The sequence below is a fragment of the Mustela lutreola genome, chromosome 11, assembly GCF_030435805.1.
Source record: "Mustela lutreola isolate mMusLut2 chromosome 11, mMusLut2.pri, whole genome shotgun sequence".
In the NCBI taxonomy this organism is placed as follows: domain Eukaryota; kingdom Metazoa; phylum Chordata; class Mammalia; order Carnivora; family Mustelidae; genus Mustela; species Mustela lutreola.
In genome coordinates, this window is record NC_081300.1 from 66,739,845 (window position 1) to 66,753,429 (window position 13,585).

Genomic DNA, 13,585 nt, shown 5'->3' on the forward strand with positions numbered 1-13,585 from the left:
TTTGTATTTCTTTGGTGTTAGTTGTGATCTCTCCTCTTTCATTCATGATTTTATTTATTTGGGTCCTTTCTCTTTTCTTTTTGATAAGTCTGGCCAGGGGTTTATCAATTTTATTAATTCTTTCAAAGAACCAGCTCCTACTTTCGTTGATTTGTTCTATTGTTTTTTTGGTTTCTATTTCATTGTTTTCTGCTCTGATCTTTATGATTTCTCTTCTCCTGCTGGGCTTAGGGTTTCTTTCTTGTTCTTTCCCAAGCTCCTTTAGGTGTAGGGTTAGGTTGTGTACCTGAGACCTTTCTTGTTTCTTGAGAAAGGCTTGTACCGCTATATATTTTCCTCTCAGGACTGCCTTTGTTGGGTCCCACAGATTTTGAACCGTTGTATTTTCATTATCATTTGTTTCCATGATTTTTTTCAATTCTTCTTTAATTTCCCGGTTGACCCATTCATTCTTTAGAAGGATGCTGTTTAGTCTCCATGTATTTGGATTTTTTTCAAACTTTCTTTTGTGGTTGAGTTCTAGCTTTAGAGCATTGTGGTCTGAAAATATGCAGGGAATGATCCCAATCTTTTGATACCGGCCGAGTCCTGATTTCGGACCGAGGATGTGATCTATTCTGGAGAATGTTCCATGTGCACTAGAGAAGAATGTGTATTCTGTTGCTTTGGGATGAAATGTTCTGAATATATCTGTGATGTCCATCTGGTCCAGTGTGTCGTTTAAGGTCTTTATTTCCTTGCTGATCTTTTGCTTGGATGATCTGTCCATTTCAGTGAGGGGAGTGTTAAAGTCCCCTACTATTATTGTATGATTGTTGATGTGTTTCTTTGATTTTGTTATTAATTGGTTTATATAGTTGGCTGCTCCCACGTTGGGGGCATAGATATTTAAAATTGTTAAATCTCTTGTTGGACAGACCCTTTGAGTATGATATAGTGTCCTTCCTCATCTCTTATTATAGTTTTTGGCTTAAAATCTAATTGATCTGATATAAGGATTGCCACTCCTGCTTTCTTCTGATGTCCATTAGCATGGTAAATTCTTTTCCACCCCCTCACTTTAAATCTGGAGGTGTCTTCGGGCTTAAAATGAGTTTATTGGAGGCCACATATAGATGGGTTTTGTTTTTTTATCCATTCTGATAGTCTGTGTCTTTTGACAGGGGCATTTAGCCCATTAACATTCAGGGTAACTATTGAGAGATATGAATTTAGTGCCATTGTATTGCCTGTAAGGTGACTGTTACTGTATATGGTCTCTGTTCCTTTCTGATCTACCACTTGTAGGCTCTCTCTTTGCTTAGAGGACCCCTTTCAAGATTTCCTGTAGAGCTGGTTTGGTATTTGCAAATTCTTTCAGTTGTTGTTTGTCCTGGAAGCTTTTAATCTCTCCTTCTATTTTCAATGATAGCCTAGCTGGATATAGTATTCTTGGCTGCATGTTTTTCTCATTTAGTGCTCTGAAAATATCATGCCAGCTCTTTCTGGCCTGCCAGGTCTCTGTGGATAAGTCAGCTGCCAATCTAATACTTTTACCATTGTATGTTACAGACTACTTTTCCCAGGCTGCTTTCAGGATTTTCTCTTTGTCACTGAGACTTGTAAATTTTACTATTAGGTGACGGGGTGTGGGCCTATTCTTATTGATTTTGAGGGGCATTCTCTGAACCTCCTGAATTTTGATGCTCGTTCCCTTTGCCATATTGGGGAAATTCTCCCCAATAATTCTCTCCAGTATACCTTCTGCTCCCCTCTCTCTTTCTTCTTCTTCTGGAATCCCAATTATTCTAATGTTGTTTCGTCTTATGGTGTCATTTATCCCTCGAATTCTCCCCTCGTGGTCCAGTAGCTGTTTGTCCCTCTTTTGCTTAGCTTCTTTATTCTCTGTCATTTGGTCTTCTATATCACTAATTCTTTCTTCTGCCTCATTTATCCTAGCAGTGAGAGCCTCCATTTTTGATTGCACCTCATTAATAGCTTTTTTGATTTCAACTTGGTTAGATTTTAGTTCTTTTATTTCTCCAGAAAGGCCTTTTATATCTCTCGAGAGGGTTTCTCTCATATCTTCCATGCCTTTTTCGAGCTCGGCTAGAACCTTGAGAATTGTCATTCTGAACTCTAGATCTGACATATTACCAATGTCTGTATTGATTAGGTCCCTAGCCTTTGGTACTGCCTCTTGTTCTTTTTTTTGTGTTGAATTTTTCCGTCTTGTCATTTTGTCCAGATAAGAGTATATGAAGGGGCAAGTAAAATACTAAAAGGGTGGAAACAACCCCAGTAAAATATGCTTTAACCAAATTAGAAGTGATCCAAAATTGTGAGGGGGGTGGAAGGGGGTAAAAAGAGGTTCAAAAAGGCAGAAAGAATGAAAAAGAAGAAAAAAAAAAGAAAAAGAAAAAAAAAGAATTTAAAAAAAGAGAAAACACCTAAGAAAAATATAAAAAATAAAAAATATATATATTAGATAAACTAGTAAAATATCGTTAAAAAAGAAAAAGGTAACAGTTAAAAAAAAATTTACCTGAAGGCGAGAAAAAAAAACAAAAAATGAAAAAGAAAAAATTAAATTAACTGCAAGACTAAAAAAAATCACAGGGAAAAAGCCATGAGTTCCGTGCTTGGCTTTCTCCTCCTCTGCAATTCTGCTGCTCTCCTTGGTATTGAAACCGCACTCCTTGGTAGGTGAACTTGTTCTCGGCTGGATTTCTTGTTGATCTTCTGGGGGAGGGACCTGTTGTAGTGATTCTCAAGTGTCCGCCCCAGGCGGAATTACACCGCCCTTACCAGGGGCCGGGGTGAGTAATCCTTTTGGGTTTGCTTTCAGAAGCTTTTGTTCCCTGAGCGCTTTCCGTAGAGTTCCGGAGGATGGGAATACAAATGGCGGCCTCTTGGTCTCCGGCCCAGAGGAGCCGAGAGCCCAGGGCCACACTCCTCAGTGCGCCCTCAGAGAACAGCGCCCCGTCACTCCCGTCTGCCTGACCTCTGGCCACACTCTGAGCTCACTGAGCCTGCGACCGGTTCAAGGTCATCCCGAGCTGTGAGCTTACTGTCGGCTCTGTCTCTGTAGCCGGCTTTCCCGTTCCAATACCCGCAAGCTCTGCGACACTCAGACACCCCTGATCCTTCTGTGACCCTGAGGGACCTGAGGCCACGCTGACCCCGTGTGGGCTTTGCCCCGGGTAGCCTCTGGAGCGATGTCCCTCAGCGGAACAGACTTTTAAATGTCCTGATTTTGTGCGCCCTTGCTCCGCCGCTTGCCGGGAGCCGGCCCCTCCCCCCGGGGTCTATCTTTGGATTCACTTCTCCGCCGGTCCTGCCTTTCAGAAAGTGGTTGTTTTTCTGTTTCCAGAATTGCTTTCCTTCTTCTCTTTGATCTGCCTATGGATTTTCAGGTGTTTGCAATCTTTAGATAAGCTATCTAGCTGATCTCCGGCTAGCTAAAGTAGCCTGCTACTTCTCTGCCATCTTGACTCCTCTCAGGAATCCATCAGAATCTTAGAGGAGAACATCAGCAGTGACCTTTTGATATCAGCCACAGCAACTTCTTTCAAGATACGTCTCCAAAGGTTAAAGAAACAAAAGCTAAAATAAACTTTTGGGACTTTATCAAAATCAAAAGCTTGCACAGCAAAGGAAACAATAATAATAAAAAAAAAAAACAACAAAGAGGCAACCCATGGAATGGGAGAAGATATTTGAAAATGACAGTACAGGCAAAAGGTTGATATCCAGGATCTATAAAGAACTCCTCAAACTCAACACACACAAAACAGGCAATCATATTAAAAATGGGCAGAAGATATGAACAGACACTTCTCCAATCAAGACATACAAATGGCTATCAGACACATGAAAAAATGTTCATCATCACTAGCCCTCAGGGAGATTCAAATTAAAACCACATTGAGATACCAAATTACATCAGTTAGAATGGCCAACATTAAGAAGACAGTCAACAAAATGTGTCGGACAGGATGTGGAGAAAGGGGAACCCTCTTTCACTGTTGGTGGGAATGCAAGTCGGCGCATCCTCTTTGGAGAACGGTGTGGAGATTCCTCAAGAAATTAAAAATAGAACTTCCCTATGACCCCACAATTGCACTACTGGGTATTTACCCCAAAGATACAGATGTAGTGAAAAGAAGGGCCAATGTTTATAGCAGCAATGGCCACGGTCGCCAAACTGTGGAAAGAACCAAGATGCCCTTCAACAGACCAATGGATAAGGAAGATGTGGTTCATATACACTATAGAATATTATGCCTCCATCAGAAAGGATGAATACCCAACTTTTGTGGCAACATGGGGGGGACTGGAAGAGATTATGCTGAGTGAAATAAGTCAAGCAAAGAGAGTAAATTATCATATGGTTTCACTTATTTGTGGAGCAAATAAGTGAAGCATAACAAATAGCATGGAGGACAAGGGGAGATGGAGAGGAGAAGGGAACTGAGGGAAATTGGAAGGGGAATTGAACCATGGAGACTATGGAACTATGGAACCTGAGGGTTTTGAAGGGGTGGTGGGTGGGAGGTTGGAGGAACCAGGTGGTGGGTATTGGAGAGGGCATGGATTGCATGGAGCACTGGGTGTGGTGCAAAAACAATGAATACTGTTACACTGAAAAGAAATAAAAAATTTAAAAAAAGTAATTAAAAGTAGAGCTTCCCACTGGGTCGGAAGGATGACAGCGACTCGGTGCTGGAGATCATGGGTGTCAGCGGCTGCAGCTTTGACAGCGAGGGCGATTAGGGCCTCCCTGTGCCCCCAAGGCCAAGGCAAGGAAAGGGGGGAATGGTAGCTGGACCCTTGTGGGGTGAAGCATTCTGCCAGGGTGGGGGTTGCCAGCCACTCATGCCTGTCCTGTCCTGGCCACATTACATGGCCTGGCCTGGCCTGTAACTCCACACTATGGAGTATTATGCCTCCATCAGAAAGGATGAATACCCAACTTTTGTATCAACATGGACAGGACTGGAGGAGATTATGTTGAGTGAAATAAGTCAAGCAGGGAGTGTCAGTTTTCATATGGTTTCACTTACTTGTGGAGCATAAGTGATAACATGTAGAACATTGGGAGAAGGAGAGGAGAAGGGAGTTGGGGGAAGTTAGAGGGGGAGATGAATCAGGAGAGACTGTGGACTCTGAAAAACACTCCAAGGTTTTTGGAGGGGAGTGGGGTGGGGGGTTTGGTGAGCCTGGTGTTGGTTATTAAGGAGGGCACATATTCCATGGAGCACTGGCTGTGATACATAAATAATGAATCTTGGAACATTGAAATATTAAATTAAATTTAAAAAGGAGATTCACTGGGGTTTTGCAGGGTGTTTGATTAAATACCTACAATTTGGGATGGGTTAGGGATAGGATATGTCTGTAAGGAATTTGGAAGTAAGGTTTCTGGGGTCTTGATGGGAATAGCTGTTGTTTAGATAAGTATTGGCTATTGTCTAGTAATCCCTTAGTCATGAGACATTTTGGAAGTTTATCAGTGGCCATATGCTTGGGAGGCCAACATATATCTTGGGGAGGACAGGGTAGAGATTAAGGAAGTTTCCAATGAGAATTATATATGTTAATGTAGATGTACAGGATACAGGAGGTTGAGCTAATTTCAAGCTAAGTTTGCCTTTTCCTTTAGCACAGTATTAATATCAAGGTAGTTGAGTCCTGGAGGAAGTTCACACTTCAAAGTACTTACCAATGGCCTGAAGTTGTAAGGAAACTTATTTTTTCTTTTGCGTTTGTTTCCCACATCAGCTCCTGCTGTGTAACTTTCTGTACTTGGCTTTGAAATTATTATTTTCTGTCACTTTTTAAAAATGGATAGTTCAATAATGTTTAGTAATGATTTGCTTTCATATTGAGCTAAATATTCAAAACTTTCAATATGTTATGACATACTTCCCGAAGTTAAATTCAAAAGCGAAGAAGGGCCCATGGAATGCTTCAAAGATTTTGTAAAAATAATTTAGGGGCACCTGGTTGACACAGTTAGTTAAGCATCTGACTCTTAGTTTTGGTTCTGTTCATGATCTCAGGGTCTTGAGATTGAGCCCCATGTGGTACTATGCATTCAGGGGGAGTCTGCTGGAGAGTGTTTCTCTGTCTCTTCCTCTGACCCTTAAAAATAAATTAATTTGGGTATATTGGATTGTTAAACTACATGGGAAGCATTGTCAAATAAGTAATATTCATCTTCAGATTATTTTTATTATTAGATATTTTATTAAATAGATATTCTAAAAATTGCATGAAAGTCTTAGAAATCTGATGTCCTGCCACAATATTATCCTGACATGTTGTATGTTAGAAAAATGAGCAACTTTCTCTGTTGAATGCCTTGTAATGAACTCAATCAGATCTTACAGCACTGAGGTTTTTAAGACTTTTGTCATTTACGAGCAGTTATCCTGTTACTCAGACCCTTTCATATAATCATATAATGTGCTTCATCCTCAATGAGGCTCACAAAAAGTGTTTTGTGTGCAGATTCTAGTGAATTTAAGGTCATAGGACTGAGCTAAGAATTCTTAGAGCTTATGGTAATACTGGCTTCCAGCAGAAGGATTGATAGCATGGGGTTAATTTAATAAACAAAGGAAGATCATGACCATTTATATGACCATTTCAGACTCTTTGTGGCTTTCAGTTCTGCCCTAACATTGTGAACATAATCCCTGGTGGCTTTCAGTTCAGCCCTAATCAATTCCGTTTGGTCATCCATGGCTTTCTCCAACCCAGCTATTGCCTAGATAATTGTTAGCCTGAATTCCCTTTCCGATACATTGTCTATGTCGATAGTCATTAGCTCTGCTGCAGAAGGCCCAGCCTCTGTATTTTTCTTCTGTTGGGCATTCCTTCTCCTAGTCATTTTGGTGAGATGGCTGAACAGATGTAGCTGGATGTACCAACCATGATACAGTCAAGGTGCACCCTGGAACACTTCTGAGAAATCAGGAGTCCCCACCCAAATGAGAGAATAAAAAAAAGAAAGAGAAAAAAAAAAAAAGAAAAAAGAGAGAAAGGAAAAAAAAGGGAAGATATAAGAGAAGGCTCAGCCGAAATGGGCCCCAAGGTAAGATTTATGAAGTATACAAACAAAACCAGACAAACAAAGAGACTGAAAAAAGTATATGACAGGAGAAAAAAAAAAAATATATATATATATATAAAGAAGAAGAACCTCGTCAAAAAGAACCCCAAGTATAAGATTTATATACTATCAGGACAAACACAAATACACAGAAACACTGGTGGAAGAAAAAGAGGGGAGAGTGGTTATAAATTCTCAGTGTGGGTGAGGAAGGTTATTTTGACTCTTCCTAGATGTATCTTGATATCTTTGTTAAAGGACTCAACTTTCCTAAGATAAAAGGGAATGAAAAATTGGTTTACCGGCAGGAGACAAGATGACAGGGAAGTAGGAGGAGGCACCTTTTCAACCTGTACCATAAAGTGGGCTGATTACCTTCCAAAGAACTCTGATAACCCACGAACTCAGCCTGAGATCAGAATTATACATGTCTGGATCTCCACGGGGACAGAAGACGCCAGTGGGCAGGTAAAGCAGAGTGGGAACATCGGACTGATATCAGATGATAAACAAAAGTGTGAGGGAGCCACCAGAGGCGACCCATTGGAAAGCAATATCCCAACACTAGAGTGCCCTGCGTCTGAAGACCAGCATTAACTCGGAGTCTGGTAGAAAGCACTCAAAAAGAGCAAAGAATCACAGGGAGAAATTGTGGGAATCAGGGCATTAGGGACAGGGGCTTAAGTCCCCAGACCCAAGACAGACACGCCTGGTGCAGAGCCAGAGAGTGTGGTGGAGAAACCAAGTCTTGGTCCCTGAGCCACCAGTGCACCTGAGAGCGCATGGGGTCTGGCTCCTGTGAGAGGCTGGGAGCCTCACTGGCTAAGATAAGCACAGCCTTTTTGCAGTCACCACATGAGTGCCCTGCTGTGCTATCAGAGTCCGAGTCGCCGCCTGCGCCCTCCCCTGAGTGAGGTGCCCACAGGCGCCAGCACAGTACTCTCGGACCCGACTCGGAAAGACCAGGCACTCCCAGCCCAGGCCAGCAGGAAAACCTCAGTGTGCAATCTCTGCTTGGAACCTCTCTGGCAGTCTGGAGCTGATCAGACAGCTGCTGCTGCCATGGTTTTGGGTACAAGCAAAACAATCCTGCGTCCCCAGGGACCATGACTCAGAACCTGCTCTGCTAAGGGGGAATTTATTTGGGATCTGCAGCCAGACTGAGGATTCTCTCTGAGAGGGAGTCAGGGTGCAGTTTGCCTTCCTCTAAACCTACAAAAACCATCAAAAACAGTCAAGGCGAGAGAGAAAAACAAACGTGAACAAATATAAAAACCTCCAGAGAACAAAAGCCTGAAAAAACCAGTTTCCTCAGAGCCCTCCCCCATGAGGGGGGCGGGAGGACTTAATTCAGAGAACATCATTGACTGAAAACCCACATGACAGGCTCCTCCAGAAAACCAACCAGGAAAGAAAAAAAAAAAAAAAAAAAAGAAAGACGACAAGAGAAAAACCACCACTACTTCATAGGACAACTTTTATTTTTAACTGACAGCCACCCAGGTGCCCCGGACAACTTTTATTTTTAATTTGTTCCCACTATTCTGGCTCATTTTTTTATATAGATAACTTTTTTAATGTATTTACCCTCACAATGAGATGTCCAGTACATCAAATTCCATAATAACCTTCTAACCTGAACTTTTTGATACATACACCTGTGTTTTTCCTTTGATTTTCTATTTTTTAAATTCCTTTTTTAAAATTTTAGTTTAGTTTAGTCTAGTTTATTCCTTTTTAATTTTTATTTCCTGATATTCATATAGAGTTAAACTTGAGGTAATCCCCTTTCCCCAATAAATGCTACCCATATAGGTAAACCAATTTTTAATCCCCCTTTATCTTAGGAAAGTTGAGTCCTTTAACAAAGACATCAGGACACATCCAGGAAGAATCAAAACAACCTTCCACGCTCACACTGAGAATTTATAACAACTTTCCCATCTTTTTCTTCCACCATTGTTTCTGTATTTTTGTGTTTGCTTTGATAGTATATAAATATTACGCTTGGGGTTCTTTTAGACAAGGTTCTTCCTTTATGCATACATATTATATATATGTATATATAATTTTTTTCTTGTCATAAACTTTATCAGTCTTTTTTTTGTTTGTTTGTTTTTGTTTGTATACTTCATAAATCTTACCTTGGAGCCCATTTGGGCAGAACCATCTCTTTCATCTTCCCTTTCTTCCTGTCTCTCTTTTTTTCTTCTTCTTTTCTTTTTTCTCTCGTTTGGGTGGGGAATCCTGATTACTCAGAAGCATTCCAGGGTGCACCTTGACTGCACCACAGTCGATACACCAGCTACATCCGTTTAGCCATCTCATTAAAATGACTAGAAGTAGGAATGCACAACAGAAGAAAAATACAGAGGATGGGCCTTCTGCAACAGAGCTAATGGCTATCAAAATAGACAATATGTTGGAAATAGAATTCAGGCTAATAATTATCCAGCAATAGCTAGGTTGGAAAAAGCCATGGATGACCAAACTGAATTGATTAGGGCTGAACTGAAAGCGACCAGAGATGATGTTTAAAATGTTAGGGAAGAAGAAATCAAACTCTCTCTATTCGCAGATGACATGATTCTTTATATGGAAAACCCAAAAGACTCCAACCCCAAACTACTAGAACTCATACAGCAATTCAGCAACATGGCAGGATACAAAGTCAATGTGCAGAAATCAGTGGCTTTCTTATACACTAACAATGAAAATACAGAAAGGGAAATTAGAGAATCGATTCCATTTATGATAGCACCAGAACCATAAGATACCTGGGAATAAACCTTAACAAAGAGGTAAAGGATCTGTACTTGAGAAACTACAGAACACTCATGAAAGAACTTGAAGAAGACACACAAAGATGGAAGACCATTCCATGCTCTTGGATTGGAGAATAAACATTGTTAAAATGTTTATACTGCCTAGAGAAGTATATACTTTTAATGCCATTCTGGTCAAAATTCCACCGGTATTCTACAAAGAGCTGGAGCAAATAATCCAAAAATTTGTATGGAATCAGAAGAGATGCCGAGTCCCTAAGGAAATGTTGAAAAACAAAAATAAAACTGGGGGCATCACGTTACCTGATTTCAAGCTTTACTACAAAGCTGTGATCACCAAGACAGCATGGTACTGGAATAAAAACAGACACATAGACCAGTGGAACAGAGTAGAGAGCCCAGATATGGACCCTCAACTCTATGGTCAATTAATCTTCGACAAAACAGGAAAAAATATACAGTAGAAAAAAGACATTCACTTCAATAAATGTTGCTGGGAAAACTGTACAGCTATATGTAGAAGAATAAACTCGACCATTCTTACACTGTACACAAAGATAAACTAAAAAATGGATAAAGGACCTCAACGTGAGACAGGAATCCATCAGAGTCCTAGAGGAGAACATAGGCAGTAATCTCTTCGATATCAGCCACAGCAACTTCTTTCAAGATATGTCTCCCAAGGCAAAGGAAACAAAAGCGAAAATAAACTTTTGGGACTTCATCAAAATCAAAAGCTTCTGCACAGCAAAGGAAAGAGTCAAGAGAACAAAGAGGCAACCCACGGAATGGGAGAAGATATTTGCCAATGACAGTACAGACAAAAGGTTGATATACAGGGTCTATAAAGAACTCCTCAAACTCAACACACACAAAACAGATAATCATATCAAACAATGGGCAGAAGATATGAACAGACCCTTCTCCAATGAAGACATACAAATGGCTATCAGACACATGAAAAAATGTTCATCATCACTAGCCCTCCGGGAGATTCAAATTAAAACCACATTGAGATATCACCTTACACCAGTTAGAATGGCCCAAATTAGCAAGACAGGAAACAACATGTGTTGGGGAGGATGTGGAGAAATGGGAACCCTCTTCCACTGTTGGTGGGAATGCAAGTTGGTGCAGCCTCTTTGGAGAACAGTGTGGGGATTCCTCAAAAAATTAATAGTAGAACTTCCCTATGGCCCTGCAATTGCACTCCTGGGTATTTACCCCAAAGGTACAGAGGTAATGAAAAGAAGAGCTATCTGTACCCCAATGTTTATAGCAGCAATGGCCATGGTCGCCAAACTGTGGAAAGAACCCAGATGCCCTTCAACGGATGAATAGATAAGGAAGATGTGGTCCATATACACTATGGAGTATTATGCCTCCATCAAAAAGGACAAATACCCAACTTTTGTAGCAACATTGACGGGACTGGAAGAGATGATGCTGAGTGAAATAAGTCAAGCAGAGAGAGTCAATTATCATGTGGTTTCACTGATTTGTGGAGCATAGCAAAAAGCATGGAGGACATGGGGAGTTAGAGAGAAGAGGCTTGGGGTCAATTGGAAGGGGAGGTGAATTATGAGACACTATGGACTCTGAAAAACAACCTGAGGGGTTTGAAGTGGCGGGGGTGTGGGAGGTTGGGGTACTATCAGGTGGTGGGTATTATAGAGGGCACGGATTGCATGGAGCACTGGGTGTGGTGAAAAAATAATGAATACTGTTATGCTGAAAATAAATAAATTTAAAAAATAAATAAAATGTTAGGGAAGACCTGAAAGATAAATGGAATGAGGTTCACAATGCTCTCAATGAGTTCCAACCTAATCTAAATACTCTCAATGCTAGAGTAACTGAGACAGAATATAGAATTAGTGATATGGAGGACAAACAGATAGAGAGAAAGGAACAGGAGGAACCCTGGAAAAAACAGCTTAGAAGCCACAAAAACAGAATCAGGAAAATAAATGACGCCATGAAACATTCCAACATCAGAATTATTGGAGTCCCTGAAGGGGAGGAGAAAGGATGAATTCTAGAAGATATAGTGGAACATGTTACTTATTTTTTTTATAAATTAATTTATTTATTTTCAGAAAAACAGCATTCATTATTTTTGCACCACACCAGTGCTCCATGCAGTCCGTGCTCTCCATAATATCCACCACCCGGTATCCCAACTTCCCACCCCCCCGCCACTTTAAAGCCCTCAGATTGTTTTTCAGAGTTCATAGTCTCTCATGATCACCTCCCCTTCCAATTTCTCCCAACTCCATTCTCCTCTCTAACACCCCCTGTCCTCCATGTTATTTGTTATGCTCCACAAATCAGTGAGATATGATAATTGACTCTCTCTGCTTGACTTGTTTCACTCAGCATCATCTCTTCCAGTCCCGTCCATGTTGCTACAAAAGTTGGGTATTTGTCCTTTCTGATGGAGGCATAATACTCCATAGTGTATATGGACCCCATCTTCCTTACCCATTCGTCTGTTGAAGGGCATCTTGGTTCGTTCCACAGTTTGGCGACGTGGCCATTGCTGTTATAACATTGGGGTACAGATGGCCCTTCTTTTCACAACATCTGTATCTTTGGGGTAAATACCCAGGAGTGCAATTTCAGGGTCATAGGGAAGTTCTACTTATAATTTCTTGAGGAATCTCCACACTGTTCTCCAAAGAGGCTGCACCAACTTGCAATTCCACCAACAGTGGAAGAGGGTTCCCCTTTCTCCACATCCTCTCCAACATATGCTGTTTCCTGTCTTGCTAATTTGGGCCATTCTAACTGGTGTAAGGTGATATCTCAATGTGGTTTTAATTTGAATCTCCCTGAGGGCTAGCGATGATGAACATTTTTTCATGTGTCTGATAGCCATTTGTATGTCTTCATTAGAGAAGTGTCTGTTCATATCTTCTGCCCATTTTTTGATATGATTGCCTGTTTTGTGTGTCTTGAGTTTGAGGAGTTCATTATAGATCCTGGATATCAACGTTTTGTCTGTACTGTCATTTTCAAATATCTTCTCCCATTCCGTGGGTTGCCTCTTTGTTTTTTTTGTTTTTGTTTTTTTTTTTGTTGTTGTTGTTTGTTTGTTTTTTTACTGTTTCCTTTGCTGTGCAGAAGCTTTTGATTTTGATGAAGTCCCAAAAGTTTATTTTCGCTTTTGTTTCCTTCGCCTTGGGAGACATATTTTGAAAGAAGTTGCTGTGGCTGATATCGAAGAGATTACTGCCTATCTTCTCCTCTAGGATTCTGATGGATTCCTGTCTCACATTGAGGTCTTTTATCCATTTTGAGTTTATCTTTGTGTACGGTGTAAGAGAATGGTCGAGCTTCATTCTTCTACTTATACCTGTCCAGTTTTCCCAGCAACATTTATTGAAGAGACTGTCTTTTTTCCACTGTATATTTTTTCCTGTTTTGTCGAAGATTAATTGACCATAGAGTTGAGGGTCCATATGTGAGCTCTCTACTCTGTTCCACTGGTCTATGTGTCTGTTTTTATGCCAGTATCATGCTGTCTTGGTGATCACATCTTTGTAGTAAAGCTTGAAATCAGGTAACGTGATGCCCCCAGTTTTATTTTTGTTTTTCAACATTTCCTTAGGGACTCGGCATCTCTTCTGATTCCATACAAATTTTTGGATTATTTGCTCCAGCTCTTTGTAGAATACCGGTGGAATTTTGACCAGAA